Source organism: Paroedura picta, chromosome 4, assembly GCF_049243985.1.
Source record: "Paroedura picta isolate Pp20150507F chromosome 4, Ppicta_v3.0, whole genome shotgun sequence".
NCBI classification, from domain to species: Eukaryota; Metazoa; Chordata; class Lepidosauria; order Squamata; family Gekkonidae; genus Paroedura; species Paroedura picta.
The window spans coordinates 86,522,464-86,536,721 of NC_135372.1; the positions used below are offsets into that span (position 1 = coordinate 86,522,464).

At 41.3% G+C, this 14,258-nt stretch overlaps 1 pseudogene across 1 annotated transcript; it reads right to left on the reverse strand.

The window, feature by feature from the left end:
- Nucleotides 1–397: 397 nt before the first annotated feature.
- Nucleotides 398–14,215, reverse strand: LOC143836664 (fatty-acid amide hydrolase 1-like; annotated as a pseudogene). The gene is made up of 11 exons (XR_013230661.1): nt 13,830–14,215; nt 10,830–11,058; nt 7,842–8,006; nt 7,090–7,130; nt 6,383–6,507; nt 5,951–6,073; nt 5,760–5,857; nt 5,448–5,484; nt 5,147–5,255; nt 3,492–3,637; nt 398–3,405 (listed from the first exon to the last, which is right to left on the reverse strand). The product of XR_013230661.1 is annotated as a fatty-acid amide hydrolase 1-like (transcript).
- Nucleotides 14,216–14,258: the final 43 nt, after the last annotated feature.

The following is a 14,258-nucleotide window of genomic DNA, read 5'->3' on the forward strand; positions in this document are numbered from 1 at the left end:
TCCAGGCAGCTGGAAAAGAGAAGCTGGAATGTCCAGAAGTTGGAGAACTTTTTGCAAGTTCAGTTACGGAGGCATCTGCAGAGAATCACAGGTTGTATGCTTTTAATCTGTCATCAGTGAATTCTTCTCAGCATTTCAGCATACTTTATAGCCAGCAGTTTGGCAGTAGAAAAGAGTCCACCTGTTCCTTTCTATTTTCAGTGCAAAGTATCTTCTTGGGATTCCAAGAGACAAGCAGGGTGTGATAACTTTGGAAACAACTGCAAATCAGTCAGCAGCCCCCCCCCCCCCAATTTCAAAAGCAAATCATGGTGACTTACTGGAATAAGATTCACCCTCACAAGCTTTCCACATTTGAGACAAATGCTGAGGACAATGTACCTGCCCCTAGGTCAAATTTGAATCCCATTTAAGTTTCATTCTTGAAGTCGTTTTCCTATGAAACTGTGATTTATGCACAAGTCAATAGGTGTAATTTTCCTAAAGTTTAGTTTGTGAATGTACATTTCTAAATTCCATTGGTGAGCAAAAAATTGAGCATCTGTGCAAAACTCACATTAATTTGAATGGATATTCATTAAGCACTTTATAGGGGATCAATTTCGCTGGAAGAGATTGAATTCTTTCCCACCAAAATCAGTGGAACATAAGTGTTTAGAATCACTGTTCTAATGTACCCAGCACTGCTCATAGAATGCTTATATTATTTTACTTCATGATGATTGTGGTGTTTTCCAGACAGGTAACATGCTGTAGAGATCAGAAACTACAGGATCCCATGGATGTATTTTGGGTGTATTCTGGATGTAAAGAAAACAGCATGGGAAGAAAATACATTGCAGCACCGCTAAAATGATAACAGAGAAGCCATGATGACTTGTCTGAAGTTCACTGAAGACTACGATGGTTTACTTTTCATCCACAGATAGTTCACTGTTCTGAGACACTATTCTGAAACACTGGCAGCTCATGGGGTGGGATTTTATTTAAATATTTCAAACATAGTGAGCTATTGGCATTAAAAATGTTCACATTAATGTTTCCACAACATATTTGCACACACAAGCATATTCACACAGCCTTCACTCATAGGCAGGACATACTAAAATGAACAGCAGACAATGTTTGTTTGAATCCACTGGTTTGTTCTGAATGACAATAGAAATACATTGAATTTCTGAATGGCACCCGATAGCATTAAAACAAGGATGATAGCATTTAAGGATTCTCTCCAAACAGAACATTATGCCATAATGCTTTAATAACCCCCAGTCTTCTGTAAACTACTTTGTTTTGTGGCTTCTGTCATTCACACAGGGACTAGCCTGTTCACTATAATAGCAGTCAGAAAGATATATTTTTGCCATAGTTGCATTAATTGTTATGATGAAGTTCTGTAATAATTATTGAGCCTGACTGGAAAGGGTAATCTATAAATTAAAAAATAATATTAATAATAATATTGTGTAAAATGATACATGCATGTGTAATACTTTTGGAGTTGTCATTAATATTAGGCAAAAATGTCATTAATGTTGAGCAAAAATATTGATGATCACCTTCACCCTTTGCTCTTTTTAAGATTACAGGTTTATTCCACTTAAGACATGAACTGCTCTGATCAGTAGGGGAAAAATTAAAGGTCCCTGGATTGGTCCCTGGATGACAAATACCTATGGCCAATACTCATGTTATGGGACACCCTTCATTAGATCTGTTTGCATCAGAAGACAGAAAATTGCATCAGAAAATGCCAATTTTTTTGCTTTTGAGCGAGGTTGGGAGTCAGATCCCTGGTGGATGCTTTCTGATTGCCATGTCATGGAACCCTTTTCTATTCCTTCCAACCCTCCCCCCTGCAATTAACCCTGATGGCTTAATAAAAATGGATCAGACCTCCTGTATTCACTCCCTTCTAGTCCAAGAGGATATGGTTTGCAAAACTGTGGTCCCGTGCAAAAGACCCATTCATGAAACTTCCCCCAGTCTGTCCCACATCAGTCCCCTACGCCAGCACAACATCAATTCATTGTACCCGACTACATGGCTGAGAATCTATTACAGCTATGGATAGAGTAGCAGAGGTCCTAGTGTCCACTAGAAAACCATACTCCTCTATTTGGCAGCTCTTCTCTATTTGGGCAAGATACAGGGGCATCAGTCCAGATCTGAGCTCTCTACCTGAGATCTTTTACCTTCTTTCCCTTAAGGATCAGGGCTTATATACATCCTCAGTTCAGTTACTCATGGCTGCAGTATTATCTTTCCATATAGGTTGGGATTCACAAACCATATTCTCACAACCCCATTTAAAGAGGTTATTGGAGACTTGATTAATCTTTTACTGCCTGTTGCCTCACCAGTCTCTAAATAGAGTCTATACCTGGCTTTGCAGTGACTGATTTATAAACTCTTTGAACCTCTAGCTTCTTGTGACCTCTCCTTTTTGTCTGACAAATTCGTGTTCTGGGTGATATTTACCTCAGCAACAGTGTGGTGTACCTGAGGCTGTTCTTGCCCTGAAGGGAAAAACAGCTCCTCAGCTCTTTCATCCCTAAGCTTTTGGGATTAGTACTTCAGCATCCAATCTTGGTCCCATCCTCTGCCTAAAAACACTTGGCAGATGCCAGAAAAGGTGTTGGTGCTGCCTTGACATGCATGAGAACCACACTGGGGAATCTTGCTGTAAGCATTAAAGAGAATTCAAACCACACTGAAGCCATAACTAGTTTAAACATAAAAGCCTCCTCAGGCTTCTCCTTTGACTGTCTGGATATTTCATTGTTGATCTGTTTTCTAAAACCAAGAACAGGCCTTAATAATCTTCCTTGAAACATCTTCATCCCCTCATCACTTTTTTACTTTGTAACATCCAGCCTGGGGAACCCAAAAGCTTGCACACTGCTGCCTGTGATTATGGTTGGGCCTAATAAAAGATATTACACAGATGTTGCTTTGTTTCGGGATCATGACTTTGGACCATCATGGCTGCAAATAACATTGGTACAGACTTCTGCTTCTGAAAATCTGCAGATTGTAGGAAGAGGCAGTCAACCTGCAGTCTCTGGACATGTAATAGGCAGAATTGGAAATCTAACCCTTTTGTGAGAACTAGACTTCTATCATAAATAGTTCCTTTTGAATATGAGGAAGTATATTTAATTAATCACTTTGTCTTATACTGCATATATTTTAGAAATGGAGAAATCTGAGATGCTCTAATCTTCCTAGTGCCCATCTGTTTTGTTCTGTAAGTGTGCATAGTTGGTATGTTTTGATGCAATAGATCATATTTTTGTTCTCCTCTCATGGACAACTGTCTCCAACTCCTTCATGAGCCGAAGGCACAACTCTTCTTGCCAAGACAAAGCCACACACTGGAAGCCCAACAGCACCTTCAACAGCCTACAGACCAACAGAAAGAGAAAGTATATAGGATATATACAAATAACAGGCCAAAGCATTTGAACATCTGTAGACTGTACACCAACCTTTTTGAATCTCTTATCCCAAGGATCTCCATAATGCCCCCGGTAGTATTTCAGTTCTTCATCATCAGCTGATGTAACCGTACTAACTGGTATGACCCCAGCAGGGAAGTTGAGGACATTGTACAAATTGGTGTATGATGTAGCAGCTGAAATCCAGATAAATTATTCAACATTGTGAGTATGATTCTGCTTCAGAAGGAACCTTTGTCACTGTTAACTCCAATAGTAACCACATGTGGAACGTTTTCATCAACTCCATACCAACAGATGCTCTTGCTTCATACCAAATTTGGCCAGTCCACCTGGCTCAGAATGGTCTACTCTGATTGGCAGCAACTCTCTATGGTCTCAGGCCTTTCTCAGCTACCTTTAATGAAAGATGCCAGATGCAAAGCATGTGGAACACCACTGAGCCATACCCTTTCCAAAATAAAACCAGAAATAATGAATCGGCAACAATGCAAGGCTGGGGGACTATATCCCCACTGACATTCCTATTGGAAGACTCTCTTACAACTACTATATTTTCTTCCAATGGAATCAGAGTGGAAACAATGCATTGTGGGAGGTCAGGGGGAAAGTTTCATGTTTGAGGAGCTTGTGTAATTTTTCTTGACTGTAGCCATTTGAAAATATTAATTCACATCATTTGGAGGCTCTTTTGAACTATGGGGATCACTGGCTTTGCCCACAGAAGATTGCAGGTCCCAACTCTGGCATCAGCAGTAAAAGTCCCTAGTAGTCCCAGTAGACAGCATTAAGCTAGACTGGGCATTTAGCCATAGCCAAATGACACACTAATAAAAGAATGAATTGCAGAAGTCATGAAAAAGACAGGTACATTCTGAAAATTGTCCAGGGGTCATGCATTTGAATTGTTCAACAACTTGCAAAATGTTCCCATTTAACTTTCTTTTTAAAAAAAAAAAATTGCTCCTACATATTATTGGATTCTTAATCTTCAGCCAGGCCTTTAACCCCCTGCAAGGCAATTACCATGGAGTGGACAGAAATACAACTTGCTTCTTGGAGGTGGCAGATATTTTACATTTACACATCTGTACACAAACATACTAGCTGAGAACTGCGACACTTGAGGTAGGGCAATCCCTTCCTTCACCCACTTGATCAGTCAACAATTTGTTGGTCTGTCTACAGTAGTCCCATACAAAAGTGTCGGCAGCATCAACTCCTGCTCCTTCCCATCCACTTGCAGGGCAATGGCAGGGCCTCTTCCACCCTGCTTAGCTAGCGGCCCATCTGCCAGGTGCATCAGTAGGTCCTGATCTTCCTCCCCTGCCTACCTAGCCAATGCTGTGGTGAATCCTCTAGTTCCACTTGCATCTCCTCCCTCTCTGCCTCCCCAGATAGTAGCGGTGACAGCTCTGGCTCCCTTGCCTGCCTATTTCCAGGCCACAGGGATGCTCTTATATGTTGACTGTGCAAATTGAGACTATGTATCCCTCTGTTTGGGGGGAGGGGTTTAACCACTCAGTTCTGCAGAAACATACAGTCTATCTGAACCTACCCCCATTCTCTGGGTCTATTATCAACATAGGGATTCGGTTCAAATTTATATATGCAGGATACACACACACACATACATACACACATACACACATACACAATACACATTACTAGGACACAGATAATACCAAATAATTTCCTAGGGTAGCCCTCATTAAAAGCTGGACCCACAGCAGGGCAGAGGATGACATCAAGTTTCAGTTTCCTCCATTCAGCAATAAATTCTGCTCGGTAAGTCTAGAGAGAGAGACAGCAAGAGAGGCTTTTACATGGTAGGACAGCTTGAGCTCTGCATTAGTGTGACTATATTGCCACCCAGTGACTGATTCTGAGACAAGCTGGGTGTAAAGGTCTTGTTTCACAAACTGACAGCCAAGTATGGGTTTCCAAATACAACAGCAAACATGCCCTCTACCCCTCTCATCTGACAGGCAATATCTTGGTACTCAGGGAAGCATCCTCAAGTCTTAAAAAAATAATCATACACATTTTATTTAAAGATACAACCTCTTCTTATTGCCATTTGTCTGTGAATTTCCCACAGATTTCTTAGTTTTCTTTATCAGTATTATATTATCAACCACTAGTTTCTCCGAGCTCAACGATAGGTGAACACCATTAATTCAGTAACAAGCAGTCCAGTGTCCCAGGTGTCCTGAACATTGCACTCTGTCATTCAAGACTGTAAAAGTAATTTCCTGGGTAGAGCAATCAAGTTCAGATTTCTGCAGGTCTACTTACAACTTATCCAATAAATTTGCAGCACCATCTGAAAACAGGCCTCTGGTGAAGAGTTCATCTACAACACAGTCAAGTCGTGGAGGAACAAAGGGAATAAGCTGTGTGTAAAAGATACCTGGTTTGAAATTCAACTGTTAGAGATGCAAAAAAACATCCAAGGTAGGCTAGGCGGACAGACAGAGAAAACACACCATGTGTCCTGCTGCCTGGAGGTGTTTTGTTTCCTGGACAGCTCTCCTCATGCTAGGAGATGGCTGGAAATATCCATCATCTTCATAGTATCCAATCCGAAGAGGGTTTGAATTGTTATAGAGCTGGAAGAAGAAAGTTGTATTTACTGCTGAAGGGCTTTCTATAATAGAAACCCTTGGCCTGCTATAGCATGACTGACTTTTCAGACAGGGCAATGCATTTTTACGTTAGCAGAGGTTAGATAAGAATTTAACCTCAAAGTTATATCCTTGGTTTATTTGAACAAGATAAGTAAACAAAGGAATGTCTTTCTGTAGATCTTTCAAATATTTCAAAATTAATGTTTAAGGCATAGGAAACTGACTAGCAAAGAGCAATGAGTTCCTTTAACTGTTATGGAAAACACGTCCCTTCCTTTTGAGTCCAATTACCTCTTCGTTGAGTGGTATGGGTGGCATGGATGGGTCCAGGTGGAACAGCTCATCACACAGAAGAGCCTTCATACACAACACCAAGCTGTCCACATTTCTTGCCATTGGGCCAATTGTTGCTGTAACTGAAAAATAAATGAAGACTTAGAGAGGGAGAATTTCCATGACCACTCTTGGGCAAGGAGAGTGTTATTCTGAAGACTTTCAAGATGACTTTAGTGATCTTAGGTCCTTAACAGTCATGCCAATTGATATAGTATGTAATTTAGGAGTGGGCAGGGATACAGCTATTAGTCATGCCTTTATCACCAGATACGCAGACATGATGACATGCCATCAGAGTCTTCATTTGAGAAGCTTGGGGCAACTCTGGGAGCTTCCAAGCATGCAAAATCTATTTATTATTTCCAATGTAAAGGGATTAATCTCTTTGGGATTAATCAGTTTGCCCCAGCACTGTTGACTGGTTAAGAAAGTCAGCATGGGTTTAAACGAAAACAAATAGCAAAGGCTGAAATGATTAAAGCTAATGATCTCAGGATGTATAAATAAACCTATTTATTAAAGTAAAAGTAAAAGTAAAACAAATTTTTATTTGTGAATTAACAAAGGGAACATTACCCTTATATTCTCCAAAGGCAACACATTTCTTTTCTAAAATGGAGCATAGATTTTCTTGACTATTTGGATTAAATAAAATTACTTACCCGACTTCATGCCACCTATTGAGCTTGCAAGGCCAAGGGTGCTACAAAATGTGCAAATAAGATATACATTTACTTTAAAAACCATCGAAACAGCCAGCTATGCTTCAGATGCAAATCTTAGACAGATATTTAAAGCAAGTACAGGCAGTGTGCAATGCCAGCAGTGGTTTCAATGTAGTCCTTGGGGGTGGGGGTGGGGGTCTGAGTTAAGGATTGTTATAGTTTCTTATAATTATTATTGTTTGATTGTATTTTATCTTAGATTTTGGACAGATCCATAACTTTACTCTGGTTATGGCTTTTATATTCATTCCAAAATATTAAGGGGTGGGGAAAATTAAAGGGAAAGCAAATAAACAACATTTATTTTCTAGACTCTTAATTCATTTAAACAGCACAGACTGCAAATATTTGTTTTAAAGTCAAAATTTTCATCATTTAATTCCTTTGGAGGTCATTAGCCATTTAACTGCAATTTGGAAACATTTTTGAGTGAATTGTGAAGATTTTTAATTTTTTGATTATCACATTCCCATTAAATACAATGATAAAAATAAAAAAACAAATATAAGTAATAACAAAAAAACTAGTAATGTGATGACAATAGCATTAGTTACAAGTTAAATGTCTGATCTTTGATTTCTGAATTTTCAAAACACTTCTTGTTTTTGCTGTAATTAAGTCTTGCTATTGTTAGAAAACCAGATTTATTAGTTCTCAGATGTTTGGCCAGTGAAGATTCCAGGACCTACCTCAGCCGATTTCCGGTTGGCTTTATTCCACAAATCCCACAGAAGCTGGATGGCAGGCGGATGCTCCCAGCAACATCAGTCCCAAAGCCTAGCATGGATCCTCCTCCAGTAATAAGGGCCCCTTCACCACCAGAGACCACAACAGACCACAACAACAAGTTGACTCTGGCCATGAAAGATTTCAACAACTCACTATCTTATCTGTTCATCTGTACAATGTCCTCCAGTTTTCAACAGAATGCTATTATAATATTCTGTTACCATAGCATATGGGACTTGCTTTGGGAAAACTGAAATATATGCAATACTTAGGCCCATTCCGCACAAGGACCAATGTTGCCAATTGGTTCCTGAAAGCGGAAACGCTATTTTTAAAAGTGCAATCTCAGTGTTACACATACCTGCCTTTATAGTGGAATCCAGTAGCGTTTCAATCGTTTCCCACAGGTTTTCGGTCTCGCCAAAAATTGCTAGAAAGGAAGCGATTTTTTCTGTGCTTTGTCCCGCCCCTGACCGTCAATCAAACAAACAGCCAATGGGTGGCCATTATCATGCTCCCGAAAAGCCCCTTTCCCTTTAAGCACAGTTTAAAAAAAGAAAAAGAAAAACACACGTTGCAATGAATATGCCTTGATTCCTTGCTTCTTCCTAACGTAGAGACCCATCTAGCTGGCAGCTGCCGTGTAAGCTGCCGTTTCATCGTTACCACGCTCCCCCGAGTGAAAAAAAATCCCCCCCCATGCACGGGTGCGATTTTTGGCCGAATATAAAGGGAACTTGCAAACGGGGCTGTGTTGTGCTTGGTGACTTGAGGGGAGCTTTAAAGCAGCTCTGTGGAGGGACTGTAGCCTGAGAAGCCTCGCTGGGTGAATGAAGGCTCACCAGTTCATTGCTTTCTGCTCGCTCCGAGAGAAAAAAAATGGCGATCGCTTTGCCGGAAGTTTGGAGAAGAGAGCCAGGGGGAGGGACTTGGCTGGAACCGCAACAATGGGAATGCACAGGTCTTTTTCGCTACTGTTGCAGATTGTTTGCAAGAGTGTAGCACTTTTCGGAGGGTGAATCCACTTTCCTGGATTTCCCTTTAAGCGCTACAACGAATCGCTTTTTGTGGATTGGTTTCAGGAGTGTGGCAGATTGTGTGCGATGTCATGCATAACTGCAAATTAGTAGCGTTTAAAATTTGGAAGCCTTTTGCAACATTGAAGTCATGCAGAATGGACCTTACTTTCATATCAAACTGCTTTTAGTCCACTGAAATACATAAAATGCATCATTTGTAATTTAGTTCATGCATGAAATTGCACTATTTGGCATATTTATGGAATTTTAAAGGATAAATATCTTCATTTTCTATAAGAAAAATAGCAAGTATAACCCATACTTGAGAAAGAGTTGCAAACGGCTGCATTCCTTGCTACTAAAACAAATGTATCTTTAATTTTTGCCATCTGAAAGGTAGGAAAAAGGTAGGAAGGTACAGTGAACACAGTAAACAAAAGTCCCATATATACTCATGTATAAGCCTAGTTTTTCAGAACCTTTTTTCACACTGAAAAGGCCCTCGACTTATACGCGGGTATATATGGTAATTGGAATAAAAGCCTTCTCCAGCCAGCCAATCGTTGCATTGCAAATGTGTACTGCAAGCTGAGCTTGCTCTGGCAGCTTGTAGGGCATCAAGAGTTTGACTGAGGGGCTCTGATCTTTTTTTCCATAAGCCTTCACTTCTTCTTCTTCGTAATCACTTCTTCCAAACTATTCTTTTGGTTTCTGTGGGTGGGGTGGGGTGGAATTTTGGGGTGCTTTGGAATTTACTGTTTCTTTCTCCTAGTGTTTCCTCTTATATCTGAGGGGCAGCATTGTTTGCCTTTTCTTCTTGGAGTTGTGTTTCTTTTATAAGTTGATTTTTACAGTGCTTTCTTTCAATGTTCAGTTTTACAGTTCTTTATTTCAGTGTTTTGTTCTGGGGGAGGGGCACTGCAGTTGTAGTTAGAGGTCAGTCTGGTAGCTGCTGTACTTGTTGTAGTAGGTTGCCAATTTCAGGTACTGTTGTTCTGCTCTGGTTTGCTGGCCTGGGGGGCACTGCTTGGTTTTCCTGCCAGAACCGTTGTCACAGAGCAGTTCTGTCAGAGCTCTCTCAGGGTGTCTGGCATGAAGAGAGGAAGGGAAGGTAATTATGAAGAGAGGAAGGGAAGGTAATTGTAAGCCGCTTTGAGACTCCTTTGGTTAGTGAAAAGTGGGGTACAAAAACCAGCAGCTAATCATCCTCTTGATTTTTCTGCATTTGTTGGAGGGAGGCTGGATGGGAGAGCCTGTGATGATTGAGCATTTCCCACCCTCAGCTTATATGTGAATCAATAAGTTTGCCCAAATATTGTGGTAAAATTAGGTGCCTTGGTTTATATGTGGGTCGGCTTATATGCGAGTATATGCGGTATATTACGTGGATGGAAACTCTCTGAAACTCACCATAGCATTACTACCAACAAGGCTGGATATTAAGTTAAATAATGTTGAAAATACTGAAATCTTTAATAATATATTATCATGAAAGATAGAATAGCAATTAATTGATTTCAAAATTTACATCAAAATTCCAGTCTATAGTATAAGAGCGCTCCCCCAAATTTCCATGGGAAGAAATGAGAAAGTCCTCAAAGTTTTAGTGCTGTACATCTGGAATGAGTATAATGCATTGTAAGACAAGGTCCAGGAGGACTTCTTTGTCTAAAACCCAGACAGATCTTTTGAGAAAGGCAGGCACCACTACTGAAAAAGCCCTGTCTCTGGTTTCCAAGTATATCACCTCTGAAGGGAGAGCACAGAGCAGGGCTTGAAAAAAGGATCTTAACTGGGTGGCCAGATGTTAACACAAATACAGTTTCATAGAATTTAAATATTTTAGGCAAATAAAAGATTTTAAAATATTGTATGATTTTTTTTTGTGAGCTGCCTCAGGCAGGTTTCTTAAACAGGCATCATAAAAACCCGATTAAATAAACATAAACAATTACACATGTTTTCATGTAGCAAGTGAAGTGGCAGTCCACACACTGAATAGCAACATGGGGGAGTAATGCAGCAACAATAGTCCTTATTGCACTCACTCGGCTTATGTATGCATACAGAACAGTCCCTGGAGAGTCTCTTCCTGCAGTTTCTCTGCCAGTTTCACCAGCAGGAGAGACAGAATACTTTCTGTTTGGACTCCAGGGTTCTGCAATGGGAAGCAGAAATGTTACAAGGGATAATGAGGCCTGGAAGTCTTGTCTCAGACATAGATATACAAGTGGGAACCCACAATAACTTACAGGGAACATCTGCCTCCTTCTTTCCCTGCCATGCACCAACTAACCTAACTCTTATCTTTCCTCCCTCATTTTCAGCTATTTTTGTCATTTACTCTCTATTCCAGTCTCCCCTGTCTTACATCGGGCCAGACACACCTTTATGTCATAGGGCTACCTCAGCCCCGGTGGTAGATGAAGACATCAGTCCCCTGAGAGGCACCCTAGTGCTCTTAATGTTCATTCTCACTGCCTGTGAGGTGAATTAGTTGGAGACTGAGTAACTGGGCCAAGGCCACTCAGTGAGCTTCCATGGCAAAATGGGGATACAAGTCCTAGTCAGTCTTTGACACTGTATCACACTGGCTTTTGTAGCATGGCTGCTGTTGTGTAGTAACAAGCTGCTAGAGCTGGTTTAGTGTGGAAGCTGTGTGGTACATTATTTCCCAGGAGTTGTTCCTAACCTGGCCCTCAAATCAGTCCTTTACCCAACTCCACGTGACATTATGCTACTTTTGAGCATGACTCATGGAACCTTGAAGGGCTTTCTCCTTGATCCAACTGAAAGGAAAAATGTCTGTGGATAGAGCAATCCATGCAGATGCTTCATTAGCAGCTGTATGGAAAAAACGCAGTGCTGAGTTCAGCCTTCAAAATGGTGGAATTCAGACCTGCATTTCTTCCTTGTATCCTTTGCCCTTCAACTGGCTTTTTCTCACTTTGCAACTGAGCCACAGTGCAGTTTTGTGCCATAGCTCGAGAGGGAGGGGGTCTCAGCATTACCATCAGAGGATCCTCAGGATAGGTTAGATCTGGCTCCCTGCTGCCACTGGAAGAGAACTTGGCCCTCAGGCTGAATGGGGGCGAGGGGTTGGGTGTTTAGAATTCTCTAGGGAAGTGATTGCCATCTGTTTTAATCGTGATATGGCATGGGCAGGGAGCTTCTCTTACTCTTGCACCATGGTCCAGATCTGAATTGTGCCCTGCAGCACTCGGAAAGTCAGGTTCTCTGCAGTTGCCATCTGGCTGCAAGACGTGTTGGGTTGGAAAAATCCCAACCAGACTTGTTGTCAAAGCAGCTGTGCAGCCTGGCACTATTCAGTCTGTGACATACTTAGCAGCTTCTGATCACCATAGCTCAGTCCATCCCAGGGTAATATGGCTATTCGGAAACTGGTTTTCATGCAGCCTATCAGGAAACATACCAATGTGAAAAGGAATGACAGCTTGAAACACTAAAGAACAGGGAGGAAGCAGGCTGCTTTGAGTTGGTTGAAGCACCTTGGGACAAGATCTCCCTCAGGATCTGATAAGGAGTATTGTCTTTGATGTCCTTATAAACGACCCCTGGCATCTTTGCTCTGGTATGGTGAAAATATCTGTATTCAGAACCCAAACCCTACGTCTCTAAGGGAACTCCTCTCCCAGTATGCTCCCAGAAGAACCATAAGATTGTCTAGTATTAACATACTGGAGGAAAGTGTGGCCTCAACCAAGGCCAGGGCATTTTCAACCATGGTCCCAGTCTGGTGGAATGAGAGACTCAGGACCTGATAGAACTACGGCACTCTTCCACCAAAATGGCTTGGTTGAGGCCAAAACTAGTACCAACAAAATCTACAGGCCTTCCACTCATCTTCATTATTCTCTCTAAAGAACTAGAATCAGAACAATACCCGTACCATTCACAAAATGGTTTAAAAAGCAGACCAACAGAATCATCCATAAATACAAGAGTGCTGAATTGGGTTTTTTTCTCAATTCAAATATTTTATTGTGATATCAAACAAAATATCCATACCATTGTTTTAATGGTATTTTAACTAAAAGTTTGTGATTTTATGTTATGTTGTGAAACACCACAAGCATGCTTGTGGGGAGGGGTGATATATGAAATAATAAATGAAAAAAATGTTTAAATGGTGGCATGAAGCTAGAAGCCTAGAGACATGCACAGCTGGGTAAATTCCCCAGGATAAAAAATAGGAATGCTATATGGTCCATCTCGCCACAGAGGCAATGAGCAGCTCTGGGGCAGCTGACTTATAGCAATGTTGTAGGTTTTTCCCGACAAGAGATATTCAAAGATGGGTTGCCTGCCTCACCATCATGACCTTGGTATTCCTTGGAAGTCTCTCACCCAAATACTGGTCAGGGCTGACCCTACTCAGCTTCCAAGATCTGACAAGACCTGTCTCCCAGCCACATTGTTTTCAAAAACCCTCTCCATAACATTCAGAAATAATCCCTTGGGTATATTTTGTTTCAAAACCAGGACTGATAAAAACCTGAGAAGATTCCAACAATCAGAGATATAAGAGCCACCAGATGTTCTTTCATAGAGGTCCTTGTTTCACTGTGATATTTCAGTTTACTTAAATCCTGCTTACAGTGCAGATGGATGCCACTGACTTACTACTAGTAACTTGAAGCCTCATTCTATATTCAAGCATAGAAAATCTCCTGAAAACCCTACCCTACCTCAAATCTTGAAAAACAAATTAAAAGGCTCCTTTTCAGGAGGAAGCATTAAAACAGAGACTAAATTGACCCAGCTGATTTGTTTTGAACATAGTTCATTTGAACTCTTCCTTTCAGAAACACTAAAAATAATCACCTCAGAGGATGTGATAAGAGCCTACTTTGAGAAGTGGCCTCCATGTCAATCCCAACCCACCAAGATGGGGAGGGGGGGAATCACCTTCTGCTTCACAACCACTCTTTCCATTTGCTCCAAGCTTCCGTCTCACCATTGCCTGGCCTCTTCCATCTTCCTCTGGACACCTCTGTGCAGCATCCATTTCCACACCACCACAGCTGCCACTGAGCCACAGGCAAGGGCTGCAGAGGCAGAAAGCACATCCATAGGCAGGATCTCCCTCAGCGTCTCCAGGTTCATGTTGAAAATTCTTGGTTACCTTTGCTCTGTTGACTCTCTCACACAAGTAGGCAGCATCTGGTGCTATCCGGTGATCCGCTGCAAAGTCAATCCAGATCTGGAGGAGGGTCTCAAGCTTCAGGCCAAGACTCCTCCCAAGATGTTTCAGAACCAGAGCTTTGTTTATTATATAGTTAAGCAGCTAAGGGATTTTTTTTCCTTGTTAAAGCAAAATCGCTCCATTCCCCGCCA